This window comes from Lissotriton helveticus, chromosome 8 (genome assembly GCF_964261635.1).
Source record: "Lissotriton helveticus chromosome 8, aLisHel1.1, whole genome shotgun sequence".
NCBI classification, from domain to species: domain Eukaryota; kingdom Metazoa; phylum Chordata; class Amphibia; order Caudata; family Salamandridae; genus Lissotriton; species Lissotriton helveticus.
The window spans coordinates 429,561,003-429,575,970 of NC_136069.1; the positions used below are offsets into that span (position 1 = coordinate 429,561,003).

Sequence of the window (14,968 nt, forward strand, 5' to 3'; positions counted from 1 at the left end):
TTTCCATATTTGGTTATTATTATGCTTTGTCGGGACCTGTTAGCGTGTTGCACATCCATCACTTCAGACACTAATGGAGTCTTTTTGCCTTATTTTGGGAGCAAGGGGGGTGGAAGAGGGAGGGAGAGGGAGGAGTGGGAGGGATTGGGAGGGGACAGGGGACAAAAATCTCTAAAAAGCAAACAAATCCAGATCTGGAAGTAAGAGAAGAAACAATATCTAGCCAAAAATATATTAATTCCTTAGCAGCATGGACAACACTGGCAAGAATAGTATCTCAATATAATAAAACTCACATGCACATGGCCCTTAAGATCGGAATTAAATACACACCATCATGGGGAGGATAACTGTATGTAGTTGGAACATTGCGGGGCTACACGACAGAGACAAGCGCGGGCGGATGAGCGAGATAATTAGACAAAACTCCTTTGATATAATATGCCTTCAAGAAACCCACCTGCCCTGGGAGAAGAAAAACTTATTAAAAATTCAGGGGTACAATGTTTTAGCAACCATTACTCAAACATCAAACGCCCGTGGGGTAGCTATACTTGCTAACAACTTCATAGGAAAGCCCGTACGTCAAGCTGTTGACCACCAGGGTAGATGGGTTATTATTGAGCTCGCCCTAGGACCAATCCTCTTCTCAGTTTATGGCTCAAACCTGGACGATCCTTCGATCTTTGAGACCCTAGAACTAGAACTAGCTTCCTGGTCAGGACCATTTATATTTTGCGGAGATTTTAATATCTCACTTGGCTCCACTTTTAATGACATAATCAAACATAAATATATCGGTCGAAAACCTAACGTATTCAATGCAATTAGCTCACTTAGAGATAATTACAATCTAGTTGATATTTGGCCTCTCAAAAATCAAAGGGATCCTGGCTATATTTATTTTTCACACCCCCACAATAAATATGTCAGGATCGATTATATATTTACGACACGCGACATTTCTAATCAAGCGACAATCGTTAAACACCCGAAATTAATCTCTGACCACAACGTTCTTGCTCTTACAATCGAACTGACCTGTCCTGGCAGAAAACATTCCTCCTGGACATTTGACAGGAAGCTTCTGGTCAACAGGGAATATATTGATTATATTAGAAACTGGGCCCAGGACTTCTTCGATATTAATCATTATAGCGGACCTAGAAAGGTAGTATGGGACTGTTCTAAAGCGGCCCTTATGGGGGACCCTGTCAGCTTTCTCGCCAGAGTTAAAAAACAACACATCACCGAATATAACCAAAAGATCGGGGAACTTGCCAGGCTAGAAGCAAAGCATACAACATTAATAGCTCAAAAGGCTGATGGAAAAGATACATTGCGCCGAATATTAATACTTAAAACTGATCTGAACAAGGGGCTTACCTAGAATCTGCAGACATTTTTAGAGTACATCAAAGAAACTTGTATGGAAATGGAGAGGGAGTGGATAAACATCTGGCCTTACGCACTAGACAGAAGGTCTCCTACAATACAATTTCATCTATTAAAGTAAATGACCGTGTATTTACACAAACGGAGGATATTGTGGAGGTGTTTCAGCACTACTATCAGGAACTATACCAGAACAATATCCCCGCCAATCGGGATGAAACAAAAAAGTTTTTTAATGAATTTGTAATCGGCACGGATAGGAATCTAGATAACATCACTAAATCTGACTTAGAGGAAGAAATTACTCCGACAGAGCTTCAACTGGCTCTCGTAGAACTATCCTCTGGTAAAGCCGCAGGCCCAGATAAAATTCCACTCGAACTGTATAAAATTCTAGGTGAAGTTATACTGCCTCTTCTACTAGACCTATTTCTTGGGATTCAGTGGAGTGGTATCTCACCCCAATCTTGGAAGGACACAAATATTATTATTTTTTCCCAAGAAAAACAAACCCGCCGACTCTCCATCGTCATACCGCCCAATTTCACTTATTAACTCAGACTCAAAGCTCTATGCTAAGATCATGGCTTACCGGCTCGGGAGGGTTATTGAACATCTGGTTACCCCGTGGCAACACAGCTTCATTCCCGGGAAAGGCACCACTGATCACACCCGCAGAGCCATCTCTTTATTTGACATTGCGACCGTGACGGGTAACCAGATGTCAATGATCCTCCTTGATGTCGAGAAGGCATTTGACCGGGTGTCATGGGAGTTTATGTGGGCTATCCTAGAACATTACAACTTTGGGCCCAGCTTCATCTAGACAATAAAAGCAATGTATAAAGTTCCAAAGGCCAAACTTCAAATTATGGGGGGCGAATCAGGTACCATCAATATATCAAGGGGAACCAGACAGGGTTGCCTGTGCTCCCCAATGTTGTTTGCCCTCTACACTAATCCCTTGCTATTAAAGCTACTAGATAATGAAAGAATCAAGCCAGTAGTGGCAGGAATATATGAAACTAAGATATTAGCATATGCTGACGATGTCGCAATTCTAACACCAGACCCAGCAGAAGCAATTATAGAGATTGAGGCAATAACACACAAATTTGGATTCCACTCCGGCTATTCCCTTAATAAAGGAAAAACTGTGATTCTATGCACGGACAACACAGATTGTATAGACTCTAGGAGAACCAATGAAGCCACATATTTAGGGGTGTGTATAAGCTCTGACGTTCAAAAAATCTCCAAAATTAACTATGAACCCCTAATCAATACAGTCAAACAAGACTTGACAAGAGTGAATAGGTTACACCTGTCAATCATAGGGAGGGGGAATTATGTTAAAATGAACGTCCTGCACAAGGTACTTTATTTATTCTGTGCCATCCCCCTGTTAATTTAAGATAAATTTATTAAAGCCCTTGACTCTCAGATCTCCAAATGTATTTGGCAATATGGCAAAATTAGGAGATCTCTGAATTATTTGTCCCTAACACAGACCAGAGGCGGTTTAGCGATTCCACATATGCTACTATACTTCTGGGCGGCCTTCCTTCAACAACTTGCACCACTGATCAACTCTGTCCCCTCCACTCAGAACGCAAAGGAACGGGATATACCTTCAATTTTTGAACTAGCACTGGGTAAAAATGACAAAGGGCTCCTCCTGAGACAATTAGAACCTAGTTATTTTAAGAAAACTAAACTTAAAACTATACTTAGTGCATGGAAAGTCTGGTCGAAAGCTTCAAAACATATGCAAATACCTAGATATAACCGTCATACCCCTCTTTGGCATTCAACATTGCTCCCCCGGCATGTTAATGATGTGAGCTCCACCAAATGGGAAAATCTGGGGATCATTACACTTTGGGACTTTCTTGGCCACGACATGCGTACAACCTTCCCTAACCTTCAAAATAGGTTCAATATCTCTGGGTCTGATTATTTCAATTTTTTTCAAATAAACACTATTATAAACTCCAAAATATCCAGTATTAAATGGGACAGGGTACCGCTTATTGAAATTATTAATAAATCCTCTACACGAATTGATACAGTTTATACGCCCCTCCTTGAAAAATTACGAGATGATATAGAGCGCACTGAAACTCTCTGGGCCGGTAAACTAGGTAACCCGGACGTGGACATCGATATGATCCTGACACTGACTTCAAACTTACTGCTTTCTTCTAACTTAAAAGCACAATTATATAAAACTATTTACGATCTGTATTACACGCCCACAAAATTACATGCATGGGGTAAGAGACTAAACGACAAGTGTCCTAGATGCAACACAGGCCCTGCTACGTTACTGCATATGTTCTACGAGTGCGATAAGCTTTTATTATTTAAGAAAATGATCTGGGAATTTTGTGAAGAGGTATTTAGGTGTGAACTTCCAGACTCCCCTACCATCTATATGCTGGGATATGATAGTGCGCTAGAATTAAACCCAGATGAGGAAGCCATTCTCTTTATTGGCACAGCAGTATACACAATTATACTGGCTGCATGATGGAAAGAACCCCACCCGCCCAAATTTCAAATGTGGCTAACTCGTTTTCTGGGGGTTTATAATCATGAGAAAGCAATTTACGCCACCAGGGGCAGGAAATCTAAACAACGGGGCGATAAGATCTGGTCTCCCATTTCAGCCTGGAGCACCGCACTGATGGCAGATTAAGAGCTTAGGGGAGAGGAGAGGAGAAGGAGGGGGAGGAAGAGAAAAAAGGGGAAAAACATTTTTGTCGTTGTATTTTGTATTTCCGAAGACATCACGTAATAATTGTTCTATCTTGCTCTTTTCCTTTTTTTCTTTTTTTTGTCTCTTTTTCTCTCTCTACTCTCTCAACTCCCTAGTTGCATAACTATTGTTTACATTCTCTCCTCTCTCTTCCTACTATATATTACTATTATGATTATGCTTTTGCTGTGTATGCTTTTTTATTCTATGATGTAATCTTTTTTTTCTTCGTTTAAGTCAGTGTTTTGTATTTTTGGACCTGTTTGATTAATAAAAAAAAAATTAAAAAAAAGAAAGAGGCTATGATTGTGGGAGAAGTGTTGTAATAAGCATGAAAATGAGTTCAAGGTTTGCTATAAAATTTAAATTCTTAAATAGAGTCTTAAAAATCAATTTGCTTGAATGTTTGTTTAGAGAAAGCACCTTTTAGTTAAACTGTATTCAACCTTATTAAAACAATCATAGTATTATTAGCTAAACCCTATATTATATTATGCAATATGGTCTGTCACACAAATCTTTCTCTATATTCTCCAAGTGGAGTTAGAATAGTAATATATTTAGCCACACTATATTAAAACCACCACATCATTATTAAACTGTGCAAAATATGTTCCAATTGATTAAGGCATAGTATAGGGCACAGCTTACTCCATCTCAGCAGTGACAGATATCCCATCCACCGAAATATAAATCCTATAGGATGTAATGGGATTTATATTTCGGTGGACGGGATTTCCATCACTGTTGTGATGGAGTAACCCATCCTCTGACATCTAAATCAGGCCCTAAGTCTGCAATCTAGGACAAGCATCCTTTGCCGCAAAGTATGTGAGAAAATGTTGTGGTTATTGGTATTAAAAGTTGTGGATACGTCAAGGAGTACGTGGCAAATACATCCCAGTAATGCTTCATCATGGGCTTTATGATGACGTATCTGACTTTCAGAGACGCAGGCCAGCCTCTGTACTGGATCTTGTCCCACTGAAAGAGATTGAATTCCATTTAGGAGACTAAGGGCCATATGCATCAAAGGGCCTACGTCCCAAGGTAAAAACTTGGATATGGATTTATGTATTTATTTAATGCTTTGGTATATAGCGTGGACTTTACCCGAAGGTGTCAGAGCGCTGTGTAATAGAACCAGTTACATTACAAGAGAGAAACGGTACAAAATAGAATGTTAAAAAAATAAACAGGAGAGGTAGAGTAAAACCATATAAGCAATAACACAATATCAAACAGAGCAATCAAGGGTGGGGAATGAACAAGAAGATATTACAAATTTATATTGAAGAACTAACTTCCTGGAGGGGTCTGAGAATGAGAGTATTGGTTCTGAAAGTGTCTTTGGAAGAGAAGAGATTTGAGGTCAGCTTTGAAAATCTGAATGGAGGTGGTGGCACGGAGCAATGAATGACCTGCTTACTGTTTCTGACCGATTCTTAATGCGGTTGGCCTGAAATCACACCTAAGTCCCAGTCAACCATGAACTGTTATTTTTCAAGGGTGATTTACTTTTTCTATGGGCTTTGTCCTTGTAACTTTAAACATTTATATTTGCAGTTCCCCTTTCCCATGTTAATAATTGTGGTATCTGTTTGCTCATTAGCTCATGCTTATTTTTCTCAATTGCTTTGTGAATTGTAATATATTTTGACCTTCACTTTAAAATTGTTGGTACTACTTGAACTTAACATGCAATAATTGGTGTTCAATAACAAACCACGTGATCCTCAAATAATCATGACTCTCTGATGGCATACATAATCTGGTGGGACAGCACAGAAGAAATAAACATTGCGACCCTTGCTCAATACCTCAATTGGCTGCTTAACTTTGTCATTTGGAATTCAAAGACCACCCTCGTAGTGCACCTTTAATACGAAACAAAGATTTGTACGTGACCACATTCAATAGCTACACCATAAAGATAGTGGTATGTTAGGGCTAACATATCACTAACAGTCTGATGCGGTTGTTGCGTGTGACGAGACACCCTTTAATGGAGTATCTTGAATGAGATGCACTTTAATAATGGCATTTAATACAGCATCCGTTCTCCTACGTTCAGGTAGCCACATGCATCAAATGTATGAATATTAGAGCATGACAGAAAAAGGGAGTAGATTTAGGAGCAATGGTGTATCCCATTCAACACAACCAGTATGAGGCCACACACCTTAACTGTATAAATATGAAACTCATAATTGAGGCTGCTCCTATGGTTAGTTTCAGAAAGAGCCTTATCATTGTTGAAACATTGGTTGTTCCACCTAATTATTACATGTTTATTTACTACTTACATTCTGCTGGCTATTTAAGAGTAGAAAATACAAAAGTAAAATGAATACTACATGTTGATATATTTATCTTGGAAAGGGACCATCATGCTTGCGGATGAAAATAAATTATATAGAGAAGCATTCCCCAGAGGAGTGGCGGATGTTGATCCATTTTTATGTCTCAAATGCCCATTCTCTGCCTGTCTGAAATTTGCAAAACTGTGATAATAAAAATAGGACTATGTGTCCCTGTGGTATTATTTGGCCTGGATTTACTGAGTCCGGACATTACCTCCGCAATCACACTTTTTTGGCCTAGATTGGGGAATAACATGCAGGTCTCAGAACTACAAGGTAGATTGTTGCATGTGATTCTGAAAAAATAATTTATAAAAAATCTCATGCACAGCATTGTTTTTTGTTTAATATGTATTAAATTGTGTTAAATGAGTTGAATTAATTTAAATGATCTATAATTCTTAGACATTTTTAAATTAATGCAAATGTTTAATATATTAAAAACATTTTTAAATGTTATATATTTAAAGATAGGGGACATGGTGCTAGAGATTTATTTATTTATGTGTTTTATAGAGTGCAAATTTGACCCGTTGGGTATCAGAGCGCTTTACAGAGAAACATAGGAATGTAATAGGCGTAGCATCATCCAGTACCCTCTCTATCCTCTTCTCCATATCGCCGGCACAGGTTTCTTTCCCCAGGTAGTGTTTCCCAATGTGCCGCTTCATCATATTCTGAAAGTTTGCTGCGGATAGATGCCAAAATAGATTTGCTGCATGTATCAAAGTATTGGAGTTCCAAGGCTCGAATCTCTGCCTCTAGCTGTGTCAGCTCTCCCTGAAGAGCCCGGAATACTCCAGCTGTCTAGCCATACAGACCCTGCTGCTCACCACCTAGAAAGCCTCCCACAGGGTGGACTGAGAATGCACATTGGGTTTGAAGTATGCAAGTATGACCGCCCGCACTTCTCTCCAGGACACCTGATCCCAGAGGGCACCTGCTGGTAGATGTCGGGAGAAAGAGCGCAATACCTACTCTGGGAGAGTCATTTCCAACAGGACTGGGGTATGATCGGCAGGGCCGTTTCTACCATTAGGCAGGACTAGGCGGCTGCCTAGGGCGGCAAAAAGGCTAGGGCGGCAAAAGGGGGAAACATTTTGTAAGCCTTCTATAATTCGACATCACTTGACATCACTTTTGGCGCCAGTTGCTGGGACCGTGTACGCTGCGATTTGTGCGGTGCCATCAGCGTCACAGAGAGGCAGGGAACAGTCAGGTACTAGGTAGGAATGCACCAAGGCGGGGGTGCGCCAGGGGGTGACAAGTGGGGCTACGCACAGCTGGCAACTAATAGCTCTCCTGTCAGTAAAAATCGAGTGCGTGATCTGGTGCCTCCGTCTCTGGACAGGCCTCGCTCTGCCCCTACCCTTCTCACCGGGCGGGTGTTACTGTTCTCAGAACTGTGACCAGGAGGACTGCAAGGACCCCCTCCCCCGATAAATATACATGCAGGACTACACAATACCTATCTATTCATGACAGCGCTGAGGTCGGAGAGTAAAACATTGAGGCACATGCCCTTGTGAAGACATAATATGAAACGAGGGAAGGCAAAGACCAACAGAGATGGAAAAGTTAAGAACAAAAAGCTGAAACATTCCTTTGAGCGGACGGACATGGAGGGCCTGGCAGAGTCACAGAGGTACAGGAGGACGCATAGAGATAAGAATGAGAGCAGATGCACAATGAGGTGGGTGTTGGTGGTGGAGGGGGTGTAGTGGCAAGGTGCAAATGGCAGCTGAGTGAGAGGAGGGTTGAGCGCAGGGTGGGGGGTGATGAGAGGATGAGATAGGAGAGATGACAAGACAGGCCTGTGTGCTGCAACACTTGATATCATGTACTATCATTCAGGATACAACACCACTGTCCTAGATGAGATCTTTAGTTGGTATGCTCCCATGCCAGTTGTCATTTAGCAGATTTTTCAGTCATAGGTATGTCTGATCTTCAGTTGGTACCATCTGAGCTTTAAGCACTTATAGGCGAAGTGTCGAGACCTGGCAGCCCCGAGGACACCGTGGGAGGAAGGAGCTGCAGAAGGACGAGGGCATTGGGAGGGAGGGGGGAGGGGGTACAGAGACAGTGAAAGATCTAGGGGGCTGTGTGAGGAGGGTAAAACCGGAGGGGTGAGGAGAGAATTGCTTAAGTGGATGAGGGAGAAAGAAAAGAGAGGACGGAGGAGAGAACAGATCCTCTTGTCCTTCCAAGTCTTCGTGCATGAGACAGCCCAACCGAAGTTTGTATGTGAAAGATTTAAGGTTATAGAAGCATAATGGGAAGATTAAGGGTAATCTGAAATTTGAAAAAAAAAACGGCCCTGCTATTATTTGAGAGACAATATAAGTAGGCCTGAGTAAAAGTTTCATTACCGCTGCAAAATCGCGAGAAATGAAAATATTGGCATTGCATGAATTTTATAAATTAATTTTTGCCATTTTGCTATTGTGAAATTTTTCTTACTTTTCAACCAGAGGGCACTAGTTCGATTAAAAAAGTCCTTGCAAGAACGTTAGAACTTTGGTTGAGATGCATTTGTTTTCAAACCAGTCTCCTGCTGATATCTTTTGTGACTTTCTTTATTACCTGGAGTAAGCCTTTGTGTGTAAATTTCATTTAAGGCACTGGCCAAGAGCATTTTAGGAAATTTGCGTCATATTGTGAAATATCTGTAAAAGTGAAATTGACCCCTAGTGTAGAGTGGGCCTCCTAAATAGTGGTGACAAAAAACTCAGCATTCTGGTTAAACTCCCTGTTGTGGTTCGTTGTTAATGGTAATGATACGGAGTTGTGAATATTTTCTCTGTCAGTAAGGAGTATACAACATGCAGTTATCCAGTCTTCATGCTACTAGCTCCTAATACAAGTTCTTTTTATATCTATGCTTTTTATATCGAATGCTTTTTATATCGAATGCTTTTTATATCTAATTCTTCTAGCCTGGTTGACAAGGGGAGAGAGTGATGGTAATAAAAGGGAGGGGGCGGCATTTTTCAATTCTTGCCTAGGGCGGCAAAACACCTAGAAACGGCCCTGATGATCGGACAATATCCGCAGGAGGTGCCCAACATTATGTTCCACGTGTTCTTATCTCTAGTGCTCAGCCAGCAGTCCATTCTTGACCACATATTGTGTGTAGGTGTTATGCAAGTGCACTCTGCGATGCTTGCCTGTTGGGAATGCCAAATATCAGTGAGGTTGTTATCTGTCCTGATGTCACGTAGTTGGTTGGCAACGTTCCGGTTGTAGAAATTGCATACTAATCAACGTGGTTGTCAGTAGTTAACAAACATATTACGAATTGCAAAAATTCAAGCATTTGACAACTGAACTTTTTAGCACTACCGGGAATTTACTTTTTCGATAACTTTCGATAAAACAGATCAAATGATATGTCTAAAAAACGTTTAAGGTACAGTTCTTGAAGTGTTCAGCAAAATTACGCATTTGTGTTTGTAAAATCACTGAATCCCTTGTAAATAAACAACTGATGGCACACATGGAAAGTAATAATATATTACATCCGTGTCAAGCTGGTTTCAGGGCTCACCATTCTACCGAGTCAGCTCTACTATCATCAGCTGAAACCATTTGTGCTGCCTTGGATCAGGGCAAAATGGCTGTCCTGATCCTATTAGATCTATCTGCAGCCTTCGACACGGTGTCCCATGCTATCCTTTTACATCGACTGACTAATGCTGGCATAGCAGGAACCGTGTTCGAATGGCTTAAGAACTACCTGGAGCAGAGGCGGCAGGTTGTCATGCTAGCCAATTTTCATTCTGAGGAAAAGTTCCTGACCTCTGGGGTACCGCAGGGCTCAAGCTGGAGCCCAACCCTTTTCAACCTTTATATGGTACCCCTGTTGGAACTTATTTCCACATTTAACATCAGTACAATTGCCTACGCTGATGACACCCAACTGGTGCTGACCCTCGATAAGAACCAAACTAATGCCGAACAAACGCTGAAAGAGTGCCTATCAGCAACATTTGAGTGGATGACTCAAAATCACTTAAAATGTAATTCAGCAAAAACTGAGATTGTCCCTTTTGGCCTCAATAACTGTTTCTCACCACAGGACTGGTGGCCGGAAATGGTGGAAGCCCCTCCCAAGACAATTAATGCTGTTCGTAACTTGGGTATCAAGTTCGACAACACTTTGTCTTTCAATCTACAAGCCAAAGAAGTAGCAGGGGCTTGTTTTAGAACTATTAAAAGCCTTAGGAAATTCTTCGATTTTCTCCCTTTAAGCGCCAGGCAGACAGTGGCTGTAGCGCTCATAACTTCCAGGCTGGACTATTGTAACAGTATGTATGCAGGGCTGAATAAATCGGCCCTGCATAGACTGCAAATGGTCCAGCATGCAGCCGCCAGGCTTGTCCTGAAACTGCCCAGAAAGTCCTCAGCATCGGCACAATTGGATACACTGCATTGGCTTCCGCCGCATAACCGCATTCTTTTTAAGGTACTTACCATCACGTACAGAGCCTACCACCAACAAGGCCCGCTGTACCTGAGGAAGTATTTTAAACCCTACCAGCCGAAATTAACCCTTAGGTCATCCACAACTAATCTACTTCACGTCCCCAGATTTAGGCTAACGACCAAGGGAGGGAAATCCATTGCAGTCATCGGGTCGAAAGCCTGGAATAATCTTCCCTTGTCCCTGCGTCAAAGTACAACTGAACTCAGCTTTAGGAAAGCGTTAAAACCTGGATCTACCCTCTGTCGGAATCAGGTTATAAAGCGTTGCTATGACCCTCTCTGTGTTTTGATCTTTCACCATCATGATCTCTCAGCATATATCTGACAACTAGGAGTTGAAGCGCCAAGATACTCCTTGGAGTGGTAGTGCGCTATATAAGAACACAATCACAATCACAATCACAACTGACAACAGTAGCATTTTGTGTGATGTAATGACAACTATTTTGCTTATTCCCAATTTGCATTATTAGATTCCAGGATCTACGGCCATCTACTGCCTCCTTTTGGATTATCTACCTCATCCCTTCAGAAACGTGGGCCCTTGTCGCGAACATTGTTTAACGCAACCTATAAATATGTTATCTCCTCTTGAGCACTGGGTTTTTTAATCTGTAAATAGGTGCTCAATCTCCCTTATGTATCCTGCACCCTACCCTCTTTTATTCACTCCGTAACTGGATGATCAACTCATAAGGTTGTCAATTGCATTTTGTAGTAAGTAAGTAGTATTACAATAGTATTACTTCTAGAGTAGTGTGCTACTCACCGAAAAAGCGCTTCAACTCCTCGTCAGGGGCAGTAAGCCCTATATAAATAAAATTACAATGCAATACAATACTTTATGTACGCCAAAATGCAGTTAGCGATTTGGGTCCTTACTTTTTGTATATAGGAATCACAAAAAAATCAAACAAGAGAGAAAAGGTGGGCCGAAAGGTAAAGAACTATGTTTTAAACATTAACAGAAATACACATTTTATCATGATTAAAAAACCTGCGATAATGATCTTGGTTTGAGTAGATAATTTTACCTTAGCAAACCCCCACCAGTATGATTACTGCTGAATTTCTAAATGAAGACTTAGATTCAAATCATGCGAGAATTTTAAACATAGGACATTGGAGCTGAATGTGGTGGTGTACCGCCACAGATGGCCTATCATTTCTAACTGCAACAGACTAACCTTCTCTTATGTGGTTTATGGTACCAGTGGTGTTCAATGCAGCAATTCCTCTTGACATAAAACCAATAATGCTGTTTTATTAAACCCTCATGATTTAATAATTGATCTTTTGCAAAGCGATGTAACATTTATATCGAGAGTTGCTTACCTTCTTAAAAGCTTGTCTTTCAGTGAACGTCAGATGGAAGAAGGGTTGTCTGCAGATGAAAAAACACATATGATATAGCTGTTAATATATATTCATTTTCAGATCTGTCTTCTGGTATTTATTATTAAACGATGTATAATTTGATTGCACTGTGTTTTGCCAATGGTATGATGTGAGATTGCTTCTACTAACCTTCAAAAGCACTCGTTTCTGCCTTTAGCTTACGAATACCTCTGTCTGTCTCTCTGGCCAGTTATCTTAACTTAAAACTAGTTCCACCCAGGCTCAAAAATCAAAACAACAACAAGTGATTCATGAAAAAAAAAATACTTAAGAAGCACAACTAACCCACAAAAAGAAACATCAGTTTCAAATCTATAGATGACTTCGTGAGTGAACAGAAACACTGCTTTCCCAAATATGGTTTCAATTATTAAAGTCAAAAGATAAAACTATGGACACACACTGTTCTTCATAGTATTAACTACAAAAATGTGAGCAATAAGAAGTTTAGTAACTAGAGTATTTGACACAAAAATCATTTGTAAAACGGTAACTAATATTGGTCCAAAAAAGTTCAAAAAAGTTGTTATGTCAAAATTGACCATAATTGGAACAATTTGTGAGTATGAGAACACTAGTATAACTAAGTAGAAGTAGGGACTGATTTAGAGTTTGGCTAATGTCTACTCCATCACAAACATTACCAACATCCCGTCAGCCTTATCACAAGTGTACTAACATAATGTACTTATAAGGCACACAGGGGCAGATTTACAAGAAACGGATGCATCTGTATAGATGTGTCAGTTTCCCTGCGCCAGAGTGAAAAGCCCTTGCACTACTATAGATGTGCCGTATTTGCAACACGGCGCACTATGACACAAGGATTGACAGATGCGTCAGAAATTCGGACGCTTGTTGGTGGAAATGTCACGCATTGCTGGAGTTGTGTCGTAAGCACTACACAACTTCAGCAATGCGTGTTGTGGCCTATTTCCAATATACTGGCCTATTTCCAATATACTGTGTCACTCCTTACGCCTGATTCAAGCAGGCGTACGGTTTTGATGCAGTGGCATCCTAAAAGTCACGCAGTGAAATAGTGTAGATTTCAGTGCGTCACTCTTACGAGGCTTTCCTGCGTGGGAACACCCATCCTGCATACATTATACCTGACGCCGGTATAATGTCACGCAGGGCTTTACAAAGTGACACATCTCCCTAGATGCGTCACGTACTAAATTTGCAGCATTTGTTACACAACAGCAGCGTAAAGTGACGCAAGGGGCTTGTAAATCTGCCCCACAGTATTTAGAAATGCCAAGAATCTGTAACATCTAACAATAACCTGTGTTTTTGAAATGAAATGAAATTAAATGACAGCTCTACAGCTCTACAGCTTGATGCCCTTAAGCTAAGATGACAAAATATCAAAATGTACAATATAAAAACAAAATACAGATCTCATTGTAACTCATACAGTAATACATAGCAATGGGCCATATAAGACACAAAATAAGCTCTGGATAAAAAAAATACATGTAAATGCTATTGTAGGGAATTGGGTTACTGGCTGGGGGGCATGAAACCGTACTGAAGCACCAGCAACAGTTCTCGTTATGGTGAAACACAAGAAAACCCCAATTTAACCTGTGCTTAACCCTCTGGTAGTTTGGCACAAAAGCAGTCAGGCTTAACTTAGAGGCAATGCGTGAAGTATTTCTGCAGCAAACAAACAGAAAAGAAGTATTAACACATCAGTAGAAAAATCTCACACTAATTTAGAAAATTAGAGTAAAATGCATTAAATTATTTGACACCAAAATGACAAAACTCCAATCAGTAGAACTGAAGATATGCACTTTTAAAGATTTTAGTGAGAACAGTAATTAGAAGCACAAAGCGGTAACTGTGGGTATCTGGTCACGCCGGTCCAGGACAAAGTCACAAGTTCAGATCAACTGCGATGGAGTGGGGGCCACGTACAGGGATCTAGTTAGACCGACTGAATAAAGTACCTTATATCCATGTTTCAGTGCGTTGCAAGATTCCGAATCGGTTTAAAGGAATTGCAAGTGCGATGAAGGTGAGCGAGACAGCGGCAGTTCCAGAGTGCTGCAGGGCATTGCATCAGATATGTATTTCGCACGGTCAATTCTGCTCAAGTCCACAGCTGGGCAGCCACCTTCAGGCCAAACTCCAAGTGCCTAGGATGAGGCTGATACCATTTGGGGGCAAGACGTACAGCAGGGAAAATCCAGGTGCTGGGTGCATGGTGGTTGGAGCCTTTTCTGTCCCTGAGGCTCTGATCGGAAGGCAAGCCAACTAGCCCTTGGATTCATTCTGGTGGTCTTTGGTTCAAGATGCAAGTCCAGTCCCTCTCACTCAAGCAGCAGGGCAGCAGAGTAGCAGTCCTTCCTACAGCATAACAGCATATCAGTCCTTCTGAGCCTTCCACAGTTCCAGAGGTGTACTGAAGAGTTGGGTTTGAGGGTCCAATATTTATACTTGGTAACAGCTTTTGAAGTTGGAGAAGGTTTTGGAGGGTTCTACCACCTGAGTTGTTCAGAATTTCCTGTCTCCCTGCCCTGACCCTGTGTGAGTGTACTGAGGCAGAGCCTTT

At 41.1% G+C, this 14,968-nt stretch overlaps 1 protein-coding gene across 6 annotated transcripts in view; it reads right to left on the reverse strand.

Moving 5' to 3' along the window:
• ENOX1 (ecto-NOX disulfide-thiol exchanger 1) overlaps positions 1-14,968 on the reverse strand; it is a 2,394,477-nt gene that overhangs the window by 910,807 nt on the left and 1,468,702 nt on the right. For all 6 annotated transcript variants that reach the window (XM_078657297.1, XM_078657294.1, XM_078657296.1 and 3 more), the window contains one exon: positions 12,343-12,391. The gene's annotated coding sequence lies outside the window, so the exon portion shown is untranslated. The remainder of the gene's footprint in view (positions 1-12,342; positions 12,392-14,968) is intronic.